This window comes from Contarinia nasturtii, unplaced genomic scaffold (genome assembly GCF_009176525.2).
Source record: "Contarinia nasturtii isolate CC-2019 unplaced genomic scaffold, AAFC_CNas_1.1 Cnas_scaffold_220, whole genome shotgun sequence".
NCBI lineage: Eukaryota > Metazoa > Arthropoda > Insecta > Diptera > Cecidomyiidae > Contarinia > Contarinia nasturtii.
The window spans coordinates 2,798,458-2,815,620 of record NW_022197577.1 but is presented as its reverse complement, the minus strand read 5'-3'; the positions used below and the strand labels follow the sequence as shown (position 1 = coordinate 2,815,620).

Here is a 17,163-nt window from a genome sequence, read left to right as displayed (position 1 = left end):
ATCATATGACTGGTAATATATATTTGGATTCACTGATGATAACGATAACAAAGGCAACTGTGCACACATAAAAAGAGGTCCATGTCGTTGCCTCTTCCAATTTTGTGCTGCTTCATCGAATATACTATCAGAATAAAAAAAAACCTCTTTGTTAGGTTCAAATAGAATGACGCTGTGTGAATAGATTCGTTATACAAAAGGACTGATATCAATCTGAATGCCGCTCAAAAGAACAAACAAGTAATTATTAAATATTTTATTATTTTACTAAAAACCGATCTTATTGAATTACTAAAATGTTAGTAATTAATAAATAGCTGGTGAGTAACAGTTAATATATTAGAATTTCACCTTTCTGATGGAAATATCGCAAAAATAACGAAATTTGTTCAAGTATGTTCAGATCGGGTCCACCTGCTCCTCAAGATTCACTTCCAGCTCAAGTCATATCGGTGATTAAACAGTGAAACGTGATACATCGATAAATTAAATCAAAGAAAAAATTAAAACACCTTAAATTGAGCTCACAATTATTAGAATATTGTTATAAGATTCAAATTATTTTTATATGCATTTCGACAAGTCATCATCAGCAACACGTAAAAAATGAGAAAACACAACCGCTCAATGCGACGATAATACTACGGTCACGTAAATCAGCATTTTCCAATCATGTTTTGTTTAATGAACATTTCAATGTATCTATTTGATTTTTCCAACATTTCGACACTAAAATTTGAATGTGATGTAATTGATTCTCACAATTGAGAATTTGATGTTTTAGCCCTTTCCGTTTGATATATATTACATTGTTGATGTGTGAAAAAACGTGTAAACAATTTTAACGACGGCATCTGGTCACCGGGGAATACACAAAAGAGGGTACATAAAAATGCGCTGTTTTCTATGAAATCCATTGGGCATACTTGCCAGTGGTAACCGCTTTAAATCCGTTATCATGTGCACTTTCTGTTGGCTGTGCGAATAAAGCACAGAGTGAATGAGTTTATTTGAAATTGTTCAAGACTTTGTCACATTGATTAATGAGTAGAAATTCATTTTCAATTACACGCATGCATACTAATTTACCACGGCAGTACAATATCATAAAATCTTATTTCCCATTCATATTAACGCGAGTTCATGACACAAAACCTCAAATGTATCAATTCAGATTTCGTAAAATACAGCAACAACAAGAAAGAAAAGATGTAAAAATGAGATTTTGTGTGTAGTCTCAACCATTTGTAGTGTAAATCGTGTTTGTGGAATTTTATGATTAATGAAATGAATAAAAGTTATTCGCTCGAGCAATGCCAAATAATATTTCATCTAAGCCATCCCAAAAGTGAAATTATATTATGGGAAAATTGCTGCTTGCGTCGCGTACAATCGCACATGTACCAATTTTAGCCTTTGTATATGGGTTGCATTAGCATTTTCATTTTCAGCTGCAAATCATATCAAATTTCGTGAAAAAATCCAAAAAATTCGAATGAAATTATGATTATCAGCCAAAATTCGTAACGTCTAATAAAAACGTTCTCACGTTTCGAATGATTAAAATTAAATGGAGCAAATTAAGACGTGTTCTGTTATCGTTATAGCATCACGCTCATTTCTCCTTCTCTCCACTCTCTTTCAATGTGTCTATTTGTCGGTTACAGTTTTCGATTCATATATTGGGAGTGTGAAATAATTTTTGGTCTTTTTTGTTCTTACAATTGGTTCGTGCTCAAGGGGTAGTTTTGCTCAAAAATACACAGAAAATGGCGAAAGAAAATGTATTCCATTTCTGCCACATAATGCAGTACTTTATCATAGCAAATGGTGCAAATAAATTATCTGCTTTCGTTCATTGAACTTGAAAAATAAATCAACGATTATGCACATTGTAACAGCATTTAAGGCTTTTTCTTGTGCTTTTTTTTTAAATTAGAAGTAAATAAAATAAAGAGTGTAACAGTAGTTAAGTTTTGTTAAAAACGGTTAAATTGATGTCTGAAAAGAGCAACTTTCGTTTTCTGGTAATATACCAGATGCAAAACCAAACACGGATTATAGTGCCACTTTTTTGGGGAAAAAAATTATCAAACACGTTAGATGGCGTTCGTTTAAATGTAAATGTCTATGTACATACGGTGGCGCTACCCTACACCAAAAATTACTGAACTATAAAGTAAGGTAGTATTGTGCAAAACGGCGAAAATTCGTAATGATGATGAATAAGATAGCAAGAAAATTCAACGAATGAGCTTGTGCTCGAACTTTGGCGAACATTTCTATGGTCCAAATGCACTTCGTATACCAGCTGAGATCACATGTGTAACGAAAACATTAATGTTATGGATATAGAATCAAAAGAATGACTGAATGATCTGTGTTCTTAATGAATGAGATTTCAAAATCAACGATCCAGAATCATTCTCAATTCATGACATCAGCGCTACCGAAGTTATCCCATCAAACTTTTCACTATAGATGTATGCGTGGACGCTCTGCTACTTTGACGTTATGGCTAGCTTTATGGTGACGTTTTCGACATAGATCTTGATACTTCCATTGGGTTGCAGCTCCCAAAATGTTGGTGAGTCGAATATGCAAGACTGACGACATTGCGTAGTGGTCACCAAAACATGGTCTTCTCTGTCAATGAATGGAATAGGCTATTTTGAATAGCAATATTGCTTCCTTGAGCATTGGAGCCATTGACTATTCCCCAGCATCTTTCAAGTTTCACCAAACATGAAGTCGTATCACTAATACCATATTATCTGGTGCTGGGACAATTGCATTCTCTATTCGATTTTACTTCGGTCTGGTAGTTTTCCTACACTGACTTATATCGCATACAGGGCAAGAGTACCGCTGTATTTGACACTTGTGAACATTCAGAAAACATAATCAAAGTGAAGCCATTTGCTGTGAAATCATATTCAATTATTTTCAACTGCTCTGATGGTAATAATTGTTCAGTTGGATCACTATGTAAAATGTTGGCGAACAAAAACCTCACAAATTTGTCGGAATAAACCTTATAATTCTACGAACAAAATTACACAAATATGAAATAGTCAATACGAAATTTGTAATTCAGATTCTATCCGATAGATGGCGTTACGGTTTGGCACGTCGCCATGTCTCTCATATACGTGCCATTCCTTTGTCACTATGATAGTGTCTTTCGTCAATATTGCTGCGTTCGGCATCATATTGGTCATCACTCAAATTGCTGTGTTTACAAATTTCAACAGAACTATCGTCAACATTACTGGTATGCTCACTAAAATCAGAGCGGATGCACTCAGCTTCACAGCGATAAAATTATTCTTAAGGCCCCATTTCCTAGCATCCGATTGCAATCGATGTAGTGTTTAACGGACTATTGTAAGTGTGTGACGCGCCGTTCAGTGGTCATAAACAGGACCCGCCACCACACACCAAACGTCCCTTTGAAAATAATACATTTAGTCGATGTTCACCGATCATTGAATGAACACATATTAAACATTCTGTTCTGACAACAAACAAATCTGCGTTGTTTCTTTAATTACATTACATCGGATCCGATTTTTTGAAATTGGTCACCGATTTATCACAATCATTTTTAACTATCGGATCCGATTGAAATCGTACACTTTTTGGCAGTTCGACAGCGAAAATTGATTCACGCTCCCAATACATGATTTCGGTTTCGGTTGCTTTCTTTATTTTTTTTTTGTTTTTTTTTTTCTGTGTACTCTAAGCTCGCTTTCGTATTGCATTCACATTCGCAGTCTCATATCTCTATGACGATGGTGCGTGTTATGTGTGATATGTGTAATAATGTGTGCATTAACGAAATTCCAAATAGCAAAGCTATTAAGTCGAAGCGAATGAACATCATGAGAAAGATACGTATACTTCTACCTATTTTGGATATACACATCAACGATATAATGCTATTGAAGGCGGTGACGGTGGTGGTTGCATGGACTATTTCGTCGGTTCAAAATCAGCGAAAGAGAGTTTGGTGCCAATTTGCATATTAATTGAAGTAAAAATAGAGACAAAACGCGACAAAATCATCATCGTTTATTGCGATGTTCAGTCATTTCGAAATATTCCCTTTTCGCTCGTTTTTATTTCGAATGCGTGTGTGTGGAACTAATTTTCGTTCATTGCATTTCAGCGTGTTCACTGTTCATATCTATGCTCCTTTACCATCCTCTCTACAAATCATTTTCATTTATAATTTTTGTTCACTTTTTTTTGGGGCGAGAATTTTTTTTCTCTCCATAAATCGTGTGAAACGATTTTGTAACAATGTCAATTGGCCAGAATTTTTCGTCGCCCTTTTGTTTTTCAACATTGTTGTAATCGACGATAAATGACTAAATGCGGAATTTCAAGTGGCATAACAAATGTGCAAAATATGAGATAGAAGCAGGGTGATTGGATGAGGGTAAATGCCATAGAAGATAAAGGGAAACACAAACGAAGGCAGCGATAAGCCTACACTGATGTAATCCAAGCGGAATCGTTGTTTGTGTGTAAAAACCGACATTATAAATATTGGTCTTATAATAATAAAAATGTATAAAAATATAATCACATGTTTCGCATCAAATGTGATGCCATACGAGCAAAAAAAAAACACCAACACATCGGGACGACGTTGCCAGAGATATTGTCTCTGGGCAAAGTGCGTTCGTATACACTTGCGATAGCCTGAATTAGCGCTATGTTCATTTCTCTCTATGTGAAATGTGTCTCTTGTTTTGGGTTGTATCGTTGTTACATTTTCCACACACCAAAGCGTATCGGCTGCATACAGATTTTTCGCCCGTTTCGTGCTTCAATGGGAAATTGTTGCCTTTTAACGTGTATCACATGTATCACACGACTTACAAACGTGCCGCTCGTTTGGCTCGAGATGGAATGCCAACGCTCATGTTTTGCTACACACCGTGATCCAATGTTTATATCAGAGTGTGATTTTGATGATTGTGCCAATGAATGTGTTTGGTGGCGCGCATTCTAAATGCACGAAAAATCGTGATGTGATTTTTTAAATGAAATATTGCGCTTGTTGGTTTTTCATTTATTTACGTCTGTCGTGGATTTTTTTTCTCTTTTTCGTCCTTCCACATATGCGAATGGGTGAATGAGACATACTAAAGAGAATAATATTTGGTTCGTCGCTTCAAACAAAAGTCTCATTTATTTCACTCTCGTTTAGCCGCCCGATTCGATGCAGATGATCGTCGCACACATTACTGGCGGAGGGCATGAAAGTGAGGGAAAAACCAGGCGACATGTCTTGCCTATGTTCATTGATTTACACTGATAATAAATGAAGCTGCTGGTACTATTCACCCTCACACACTCTTAGTTTACTCATACGCATACATAAATACAAGGAAAAAAAATATTTTCATGTTACTTTTGTCTTTTGCTCCATGTTTGTCGCTTCTGCTGCTGCTGCTTCTGCTTATTGGATTTTACACTTACCATTGTATTCATGACGGGTATGAACAACAATCAAGATTAAAATAATGAATTGCATGGTTTATTGGCTCATTCACTCTCGTTCCCCAATTCCATCTATTTCAACCAATCCACTCGACGATAAAGAAGGGAAAAAAGTTCACATCAATGGTTTGAAAGGAACTTTGATAAAAAAAGAGCGTATGAAGCACTGTGTATGAAACAACCAACAAACGATGATTTGTATAATATGTCGACAATTTTTATATTGTCGCCCGAGTAAAGTAAGCTGATTTGACATTCCATGCACACATTCCACATTGAATGTCCTGACTCAATTCCACCAATGTATGCAGTTCTATGCAAAAACAAAAAAACACCAAACCGTTTGCCTCAAATCCTGATTTATGAATTAAAATTTCATGTTGTTTTCAATATTCATGAAATATTCACTCTAGCGGCAATATATTTTGCGTGTGTGATTTCAATTCATGATAAAATCGTTAATCCGCAATGATTAGTCAATTGGATGGACGCGTTTATCATGCAATGCAATCACAATTTTCGTGGATGCATTTTAAACATTGTATATTTTATAAAATTGATGTGTGCTGTGTTTTCGATGACATCTCTTCCAGTAGGCCATCATGCAAAATGTGTCGAGTCAAGCAAAACTTACGACAGGTGTTTGAATATATTTGGATGACAACTGCATTTTGGTTTACAATCGACAAATTTATCAATCCATCCTCATGATGGTGTTATAAAAACATTCTCCTGAAAATGTGTGTACACGCTTAAAAAAATTCTCTCATTTTGATTGAGGGGAAATTCCTGCATGGTTTTTCGAATAACACAGCTATATTTTCGATTTTTCTTGGCATTTTCCATGCGCTCCCCTAACAGGGGTAACAACGTTTCATTTGACAAATACTATGCCGCATCGACGGGCTGCGCAATGCTACATTGTACTGTTGCATTCCGTTCTCTACTTTCATGCCATTACCTAGGTTCAGAAATGTTGTTTTCGTTTATGCCATATTTGAATTGGCACTGCTGCCGCTTTTACTAACCGTCATTTTTCTCCACCATTTACTGTTATACAGTCGCTTGACGATGCGATTGTCAAATTTAATCATTTCGTCTGCGTGGCACAACATTTCGTATAGTGTAGATGATCCGATATACAAACAACATTCATTGAATAGAACACAGCATTGTGAGAAAGTGGAAAAGGCACGCGCGCGCACATTAGCCTTTGTAGAAGTATCCGAGCGGTATGAGAACGATGATTATTCCGTATACATCTAGCCAGAGCATTCTCCAGAACGCGAATAGTATCGGTTTAACTTTCGTACGGTTATCATCAATGACAACGCTACTGCGTTCGTTCCACACGAAATAGAACGAAATTCTCGTAACAATCCTGAGCAATAAACGTCATATATACCACGTAATATATACACGATTGAGATTTTTCAAAGAAAACTCAAACGGATTTCGATTTTGTGTTGAAATATTTTATATTGATGCATTCAGTTTTCACAATAAAAAATAAACATAAAAATTATGAACCAAAATTTAAATTCCCCAACAGAATTCCCAAAAGAAGCTAGAAAATAAAATACTGCCATAAAAAACCGAAAAAAATATATAGTGTTTTTTTAAAAAGGTGATCAAAATTCTGGCTGACAGTTTCGAATGAAGACCTGGACATAATTCGTCAGTTAATAATGACCAATATAACATATAACCGAAGGCATATAAAGGGATTGTGTCCGAAACGAAACGGCACATAATAATAATTGATGGAATTCGTTTTCCGTGAGTGACAACGTGTCAATTCATCAAAATCTATTAGCTTCAATTGCATGCACTTCATTTTTTTCCCGATGAATTGAAAGAAGAAAAAAAGAAAGCGAGTAAAAAGAGACAAAAACGTCAGTGGTCAAGCGTGTGTTGAATGTTGTAAGCGTTTTGTGTGAATATACAAGACAAAAACGTAACAAAAACAGAAAACGACAGCCGATTATTATATATTACTAGCCATTTTATTAGCAACATCCATATCAAACAGGCCACCCTGAGAAAAGAGAACGACCGTTCGCCGACATGCAAGGCACACACTGAAAACATATCAATCAGTTTGAGTCCCAGTTCGTGTCGATAAAAATAAAAGCGAACCTCGTGCAAATTCACGTGCGAGAAAAGGACATAAAACGTGAAAAAGAAAGAGAGAAACAAAAAGAATACAGTAAATTTTACGCGGCCCTTTTGCTCTATATATTTGTGTGTATGTTGTTTTTATTTTTATATATGCCAATAAAAATACCAGAAATAGCAACAAACCGTTCAAAAAATACTAAAACATCAAAGAAAGGAAAACAGAAGAACCACATCCAACCCCGAAAAACAGTTAGCGAACGCAAAAAATAAAACAGTGAAACAGAAAATGTCCACAAAAATCAATGCTGTGCAAATCATAAATTTTATAAATGAAAATTTCGGTAAAGTGTGTGCATAAGTACTTGTCAATAGCTAACCAGTAAACTGGTGGTTAATTTGGTTAAGTGTGTCGTTAAAAGTGACTGTATTGGTAGTAAACGCTTCGAAGAATATAGATTCATCGAAGCGGATATAACTTATATTTCGTGTGAAATTTAAATGTGTTACGGTTATCGATGTGTTTTCATGTGTGTCCATCACTGTCACATTGCATTTAACACGGTGTAGTTTAAACAAGACAAAAGCAATTTCATTGGACCATATGAACGTGAACTTTGCGTTTGAACTGCAAAGTAGACCACACACATATGATTATACCGTGGACTGCAATAAATTCAACCGCAACACCGAAGCAGCGAAAAATATAGCTTGAAACATATCAATGAATTTGATTTTTTCCGACGATTCATGACAGTAAATATTACTTTTCAGCTTTGCAAATGTAAGGCTTCCAACGGCAGCATTAATTTTTAATGTGACATTCAACGTCTAATGTTTCAAGCAAAAGTACACACACACACACACACACACATATATATATTTAAAATCTGTGTGAAGTAAGTGGAAAAAGACGACAGTTATGGAATTAAATAGAGCCGGAAAACTTTGTAGAAAAGTGGAATAAAAATAAAACTCATACACACAGCATTTTAAACAAAACCAGAACATATACCCATAAAAAGACTAACAAAAGTGAGCAAAATAAAATAATCGCATCATATTTCGTTTGCGGCAATATATGAATGCGACCACGTACAAACGGTGTATTTTTCTCATATTAAAAAGAGAAAAAGACGAAAAAACCCATAACAACAATAGACTTGAAACGTAGTACCGTATGAAATCTAAAGAGATCATACATACACACGCCGCGACTCTGTCAAACATACACACAAAGACAATGATGTAAGTTTTAAGAATTTATATTTTTCTTTCTAAATGTTTTGTATGTTTTCAACAAATATTTGAATTCATCTGCTCTTTATACCATTTGGGAAAATATAATTCGGTGGTCCGTGTGTTTGTGCGAAGCTTCGTTTTATTTCTTCAAAAGAAGGAAGAACGAATAAAAGACAAATAGCGATTTAGTACTCTTTTTTCACTCTCTTTCTCTCTCGTACTCAGTCTCTTCGTGTATGTGTACATTACATTGTTACGAAGTATATTCGGTTAAAATATGTATTGTTTGTATGCATGCGAGTGAGTGAGTATGTGTGGAGGGTGGTGATTGCATCAAAGATTTACTGCACTAAAATTGCTACTTAACCAAAAAAAAATGAACAATACCGAATACAGAGTATAGTTGGAGTTTTCTGCTTCAACAACAAAACGCATATTGTGCAGTAACAGCAGCATTGAAAACATGTGTGAATCGGTTTATTTTATACTTTTCTCATTTTATTTGTGCAGTAATTTTATTTATTGCGAAACAGTTTATGGTTGTTTCTACAACAAGGAATCGGAACTTTTATTTTTCGTCTGCCGCACTCTGACGACGATGACGACGACGAAAAAGAGAAAAACGAAGATGAAGAGGAAGACGAAAATGTGGTTGTGGAATACGCATAACGATATTCCATGTCGAAAGTTACGTTTATTGCAAATGTAGCCATTCTTGTTTTTTGTTGTTGTTCATGTTTTTTTTTTTTCAAGCAAAATCGAAATGAGGTTACGATAAAGATAAGTGTGATTTTAGGTTCACCAAAATGAGGAACATCTTGGGTCTGGAAACACAAAGACAAACAAACAAATGGAAAATGGCAAAAAAGCGAACAACCGAATTTGCCAAAGACAAAGCGTCAGCATGTTTTCGTTGTAGACGATTCTCATTTCGAAATGCTAACATTCATCGAAAATGGTTTGAATTAACCGAAATAAGTCGGTATGAATGAGAATGAGTGTCATTGTGTGTGTCGGGTGAGAAGGGGGCGTAATGATTTCCAGCCAAAACAATAAATTTTAATAGTATTTTATCGTATGGCATAATCCAAAAAAAACCAAGCCCCCTCCCCGGCAAAAGAAAGTGAGAGCATACCATGCAAGCAAAGAGACGATTTTATCGTTTTATAAATACCATTATTATATTGTACTTTGGTTTGCAATTTCACCGCAGCTATGTTTTCGCTAAACAATCATTTTGTTATGTGGCATTTTCACAAACAAAATGTTTAAATTAATAGAAAAACCAAATGCAAGACCATCGAGTATTCCCACAATCGGTGTTGCTGTTGTGCCTGTATGAAACAGAGAAAAAAACGGGCAAAACATATAAAGAAAAAGGAAAGAAAGAAAATTGAGAGAAACAAAAAAAAATGGAAGGCTTGTATCGGTTCCTTTGAACCAAGAACTGAGCGTGTTTGAAAACAAACGCGTTTCTCGCGATTAAACAAAGCGAAACAAACGCAATTGAACACATAACCAATTTAATGTACTGTATGCTAATATTGAAGATAAAACGAAGAGTATTTCGTTGTTGCCACTGTTGCATAAAAAGCTTGTTTGTTTGTTGGTCGTGTTATGTGTGTTGTGAATACGCCTTGTTCTGATATATTGCTAATCTTTGTCTGTTACCGCTAGTTGTATAGCACATTTTCCTTTCCTTGAATTTCCATTATTTTTGTTCTCTCTCTCTCTTCTACGACTTTTTTTTTCAACCGATTCACGATACAAATTATCCTTTTGGACGTTTTCTCTCGCTATTTGTGTGCCCGTCCCACCCTCTCTGTTGCATAAAATATTCAAGTGAATTGTGAAACGATATTTATTGCACCGAACTGAGAGAATGGATAAGCTTGTTGACGGCTTTTGTTCAATAAAAGAAACCAAACCAAACAACAGTCGAATAGATAAATTAAAACTGCGCGCATTCCAATGCTTGAAATCTTAATTCCGTACACACCATTTCGAATTGGCCAACACCGATTCAAATCAAAGCTACGAACTATATCGAGTGGCGCAAAAAACTATGCATGTATTTTCATTTACCTGATAATTGGCATTGTGAAACTAAAGAATAGCTTGCATATTTTGATTCTTTGTATTGTGATCGGTATCTGCATGCTTCGAATGCTCAAGGTACATATATATTGTTTAAATGGGAGGAAACATGCTTTTTGCATTATGAAAACATCCCAAACGATGTGAAAACTCCTACACGAGAAAAAATAGAAAGCATAGAATCGAATTACCAAAGGTATTTGCATGTGAGAACGTGTCAGTTTACGCTGTGCAAATACATCGTTGGCCACATTTCGAATGAACACATAAAACGCAATCAGCATTGCAACCCAAACACTTGAATTTATGCGAAAGCCGAATAGAATTTCGGGCAACAACAAACAATCGCGGTCAAATATGGGAAATATGATAGTGGAAAAAGAACACCACATCCGTGTGCGCATATCCATCACAAACATTTCCGACGCTCAAAGGAATTCTAAAATAATGGCAGAAAAATCGCTCAAATTGAATCGTACACATTTCCATTTCAAAAAAACCGAGTCCGAAACACTTTGATGAGCTCCATTAATATAGAATAGAACTACGACAACTACAGTTAATTGTCGTGATTTGATTAAACAAAGACGATTTTGACGTTTTCTTAGAAAATTAAAAAAAAAAAACATTTTTTTATATTCAAAAAAAAAAAAAAAAAAATACCATGAACATGATTCAAAACAAAGAAAATGAAATCATAAAATTTAAATGGGGAAGAACAATTTTATAGCCTATGAAGAAATAACCAGACACACATTTATTCAAAAAAAGCAGATCGTTTAATTTTTTTCCATTCCATTCGTTTTTTTTATTCGATTGAAAATAAATCGATACACCTGATGTCATTAGGATAAACGATACCAGCGGTTTGAGTAAATACAAAATCGACAAACTTTCTATAAAACAATAATCACATTAATGAAAATTGTACGAATTGTTATGAGGGATTTTTTTTTCGAAGGCCGGAGCGAGTGGCAGAGACAAAGAAATGGGGAAGTAAATGAAACAAGGAAAATGTATAGAAATGTGTGATTTAGCAAAAACACAAATTGGTATTCAAATGCGGTCTATGGCAAAATATGGATAATGAAATAAAGAAGGTAGCAGCAGAACTTGCAAACAATTGAGCTTATGGTTCTAAATCGGAAAAAAAAATATCGAACAATTGAATTGTTGTTATTATCAAACGAAAAACAGATTTTCAAGCATTTCCAAAGCGAACAATAAACACTGCGCGTACATTTTGATTTCCTCTATAAATGGTATTAAATGTCTGAGCCGCCGACAACACAAATAGATACAAAGATACAGAGCAGGCAGTAGCAGAATCTATGGAAACCGCCGAAGCCGGTACAAGACAAAAATTGACGATTCAATGAAAAATGTGCATAAATTCTTCGGCGGTTGTTTTTTTCTTTCGCATATTTTCTTTGTGAAGCCAAACAATATTTTCCTCACACAATTTCTCGTTGTTGTTGTTGTTCGTTGTAGTAATACAACGACTTTGTTGCGTTTGTTTTATTCATTGTCGATGAAAAGTTTACAGCGCCAAGCTTTCAAAATGGTTTTATTATTCCAAATGATGTTATGTTTTTTTTTCTTCTTCGTTTTTACTTTTCGTTCGTCTCTGGTGTTGTGCGCGTGAAAGAAATTTATGTTCATTGAGTAATTTGCATTTTCTTTTAAAATCTCGCCATTTTCATATAATAATAATAATAATAAGCATGCTTTCCATACACGCTTACATCGTGAGCAATGGACAAGTACGGCAACGGGACGAACACAATCCAAATCCAGAGTACGAGTAAAATGTTGAGATGGTGCCGTCATCACGTTTCAACAACGAATTGAAATGACGGCTTTTATGCATGTGGAAAATAAATTTTCTACTTTTAAGATTTCACCGGGAGTCTTTTCACACACACACACACACACACACAATCCACAAAATCAACATACACACACACGTGCGCGCACGCGAGTCAGAAAAATAAGCTGTGAACATCATTTGTCTATGCATATACCGGGAAAATGAATCCATTTTGATCTCATTTAGTTCTGTTTGATTTGGTATGTGTATTCTTTTCCCTTCTGTTCTTCTTCCTCTATCTCTCGCCCCACCGTCGTCATTTATCGCGTTGCCTGTTGTATAATTCAATGTTTGATGTGTGTTTACTTTCTTCTGAAGCGCGTAATTGTTCTCTGGCTTTTTCCTTCTTTTTACTCTTCATTTGTCGACTGGCAAGGTGTTTTCGTTTGCATATGTATAATCTGCAATAATTTTTGTAGCTTTGCGTGTTGCTTTTTTACCATATTACATAATAATACTAGATAAACGTACTGAATGAGATGAAGCGAAACGCACAATTGAAAAAAAAAACCATACATTCATATGAGTTGGGTGAGCCCGTGAAGCGGTTCATCATGGTTTGCACACACATGGATAGTGTATTCTAGCAATAATGCTCATCAACTCCGCTGTATTTGTACAAAAATAATAAAATATTATGTGCCTCAATTTTCGTGAATTAGAATAAAAGAATATTCCAGTGCAAACGAGGTTGCAATTCCCAAGTTTCATTACTGCCATATGGTAAAATTGTGAAGGGATGATTTGATTTTTCTTCCGGTGTATATATTTGCGTGCCAGTCCGATTGCCGTTGTTCATATATCTTATTTTTATTGTTCAGCATGGAGAGCGCATCATTCGCTCCATTTGTGCATCCCAACTTAAATTGCAAGCTTTTTACGCCTGCTGCTGTACAGCCCGTTATAAAACCAGAAGATACACGAACATTTGAATAATCAAAATGTGTTTTCTCACGTTTTCCACGCGCACTCACATTCAATAGGTGTTCCTTCTACCTTTCGTTTGCGGTTTTACGTTCATTCTTTTCGGAACATAAAAATGCGTTCAGCACACACACACTACAATGGTTTTTAACACATCGACAGAGAAAAAAAAGTGAGAGCCCAAAATGAGTGAAAAATATGGGCGAGAATAAATTTCAATTTTTCGCTATTACGCGATGCACACACTCATGAAACAGTGTGATACCCCAGAAACCGAAAATGCTATCACTTATAATAATAAAGTGCTCAAATAGCGCTCATCTGTAGATCCTTTTGTTCTCTGTCTTAGTTTAGCATGGGAATTGGATGAATATCACATACCAGGCTTTCTCTCCCCCCTTCCTATCTTCCTTTCTTCCTGTGAGTTCCGCTCCAATGCCTGTGTATTAAAGCGAAACAACATCCTTTTTTCCATTCTTTGTCTCGAAACAATTTCATTCAATTTTTGTGTTAAATTTCAATTTTTTTTTTTTGAACATTGTTCAATGGATTTTTTTTAACTCAAAAATCGATTGTGCAAAGTTGTGCGAACAAAAATTATTATAGCTACTTGTTTCAATTTAACTAGTTTTTTTTGTTTCGCAATTTGCTTGTTGTTGTTGTCGTGAGTAAATGAAAATTCTTGGTGATGCGATGATGAATTTGCAATAAAATTTTTCTTTTTGAAAAGTATAATGATCGAATTATTTTTTGCGCTTACGGATGAAGAGTAAATATTTTTTTGTTCGTGCTCATTATTGTGGAATGCATTCAAGATTACTCGAATAGTTTGTTGTAAATCACATTGAAAAATGTTGTACATACTTTTTCAATAAAATCCAATTCATTTTCATTCGTTTTAATTTGGCACTATGTTGTCTACGATGACATTTTCAAAAGATTTAAAATATTCACAAAAATTACTCGAAAATTAAACATCTCATCGCATCGGACGAACGAGAATGGGAGCGCGTGTAGCAAATAAAGAAAATTTAAATATTTTGCTAAAAAACCTTCGTTCGAAATGAATAAACAAGAAGATGAAAAGTGGAACGCAGTTGAAAACTATAACATTAAAAAGTTAAAAGCTCGTGACAGGATGTTAAAGATCAGTTTCAAAACTATGCTATCGCATTTTTTTTCGTCGTGCTTTGTTTTATATATGTATTTAAAAAAAAAACTTTTTTCATTTTGAAGTTGATCGGGAATGCTTTTGCCGGCTGCATGCCAACGATAAGAAATCAACGACAAAAATAATGCAAACAATTCGGATTTGTTTTTATTTTCATATGGCCTTTTCTTCTACCCCAACAACAGCAGTAATTTCAATTGATTTGCTGAGTAGTCGATGAGCGGCTGTTGATTGTTTGTCAATTTTTTAGTATGTCAATCGAGGCGAAAAGAGAACTTCGTTTGTATCGCCTAATTTAGTAATTTATGAGTAAATCGAGAATTCTGTTTGTGATTTTATCAAGCAATAATCAAAGATTCGTTCAATCGAAATAAACAAAAACAAATTACACTTGTTCACAATCAGAATTTTTCATTTGAAAATGGCTCGTCGACAACGTTTGAAACAATGAAAATGGAGATAGTTGAATGAGCAAATCGCAGTTTTGCAATAAGTAGCAAAAAAGAACTTGAATGACTGGAAAATTCATTGAATGCAAGGAATTTCCAAGTTACAACTCAGATATGTTCGGCAAAATGGGAATGTATGGCATTTGGCATTTTTCGTTGTATTCGATTGCAAACGCATTCGTTGTATTTACTTTTTCATGTATTTTAACTGTCTTTCTCAAGTGTCCTTCCAAGACATTTCGCTAGAAACTAAAAAAAAGACGAAATGCTATAGTCGTTGTTAGTTGTCTTTCGTACATACGAAAACGATATTGGATTTTGTTGAAAGCAAACATTCATTTGTGTGCAGACGAATTTAATATGAGCACCCGACGAATCGTTTTGAAACAAAAGAGAGACAATACAACTGACAAAAAGAAACTCGATGGAATTTCAAGCAATCCATGCTATTCGTTTGCAAGCATTTCATTCCTCTTTGCCCGTGCACATTTTCATAATCGTAAAAAAAAACATTTCGAGAGCACAAAGCACATCACGCTGGACGCATGGGTTACAAACGAGCAGCAGAATAAAAGTCTCCGACAAATTTTGACATTTTAACTCTGCGGAATAAATTCAATATTTGAGTACTGAATTGATACTTATGGGTTCATGACGTCCACCATCGTTTAATTCATGCCTGAAATTATATTTCGCCTTTTGTAAATAATTCCGCAAACGCATTTCTGGACCCGGCCACTTTTAATGTGCTGTCTTCCGTGGTGCTCTCTTTTTTCGTTGTTTATCTTAAGCATTAACTTTTCTTAAGCATACTTCACAACAGGGCCAAAGAGAACACATAATACGTATAGACAGCATCAGTGCGCGCACATTATGTTGTATTATGGATGGTGGTATTCGACCACCACAACGCACAGACAGGAAACATTTTGCACAAACATTCGGTTTGAATAGAGAGACTCAAGTATGCCAAGAATAGCGTATACAAACGGGATGCCGGGAGAAAAACAGAAGTCAAAAAAAGAAAAGCGACGAAACTATACCAGTTCAAAGACTGAATGAGATCCAAAAAGAGAGATGATTTTGTGAAGTAAAATACACACAGAAAGTGTACAACGTTATCTATTTAATTTGTCTCTTATAATTTCTCATTAATAAAATTGCCATAAAAAGGAAAAGGGAGAATGAAAGAAAGAAGAAAAAAACAGAAGCGGAAAAAGGCGCCGAAGAAAAAGTGAAAGAGATCGGAAATGTGTGCAGGGCATGCAAAGAGCACCCATTTCCAATGGAAAAGAAAGTAGTGAAAACAAGCAGAGCACATCGAAAGAAAAAATACGAAACTGAAAAAATAAAAAAATATTTAACTAAGAGAATAGCGTCACATTATGAATGAGATAACAAACTCTTGCTTTGAATGAGGCGCAAATGATGACGCTGAGCTGTGTGTGTGTGTGAGTGTGAGATAGAGTGTTTTCTTGCATTCCATTTGTATGGATGATGACAATATGACGGTTGTGTTATGATACTCTCGGCATCGTAGTGTAAAAGTCTCAAAAATGTAACCAGATTCAATAAAAGAGCCGAGAGAACGAACAGATATATTATTACATCTCCAGCGTGTCTACCAACTTGAATGTAATATTGCGCACTTGCGACACACAAAAATTGACTGGCAAAAACTAAGCGGAAAAAATCACAGAGAAAAATGCAAACACAACTACACCATCACAAAGAGAGAGAGAGAGAGAGAGAGAGAGAGAGAGAGAGAGAGAGAGAGA

The 17,163-nt window shown here is 35.2% G+C and overlaps 1 protein-coding gene across 5 annotated transcripts in view; it reads left to right on the top strand.

The window, feature by feature from the left end:
- Positions 1 to 8,019: 8,019 nt before the first annotated feature.
- Positions 8,020 to 17,163, top strand: part of LOC116337194 (nephrin-like) — a 279,498-nt gene continuing 270,354 nt past the window's right edge. For all 5 annotated transcript variants that reach the window (XR_004200788.1, XR_004200789.1, XM_031761577.1 and 2 more), the window contains exon 1: positions 8,020 to 8,880. The gene's annotated coding sequence lies outside the window, so the exon portion shown is untranslated. The remainder of the gene's footprint in view (positions 8,881 to 17,163) is intronic.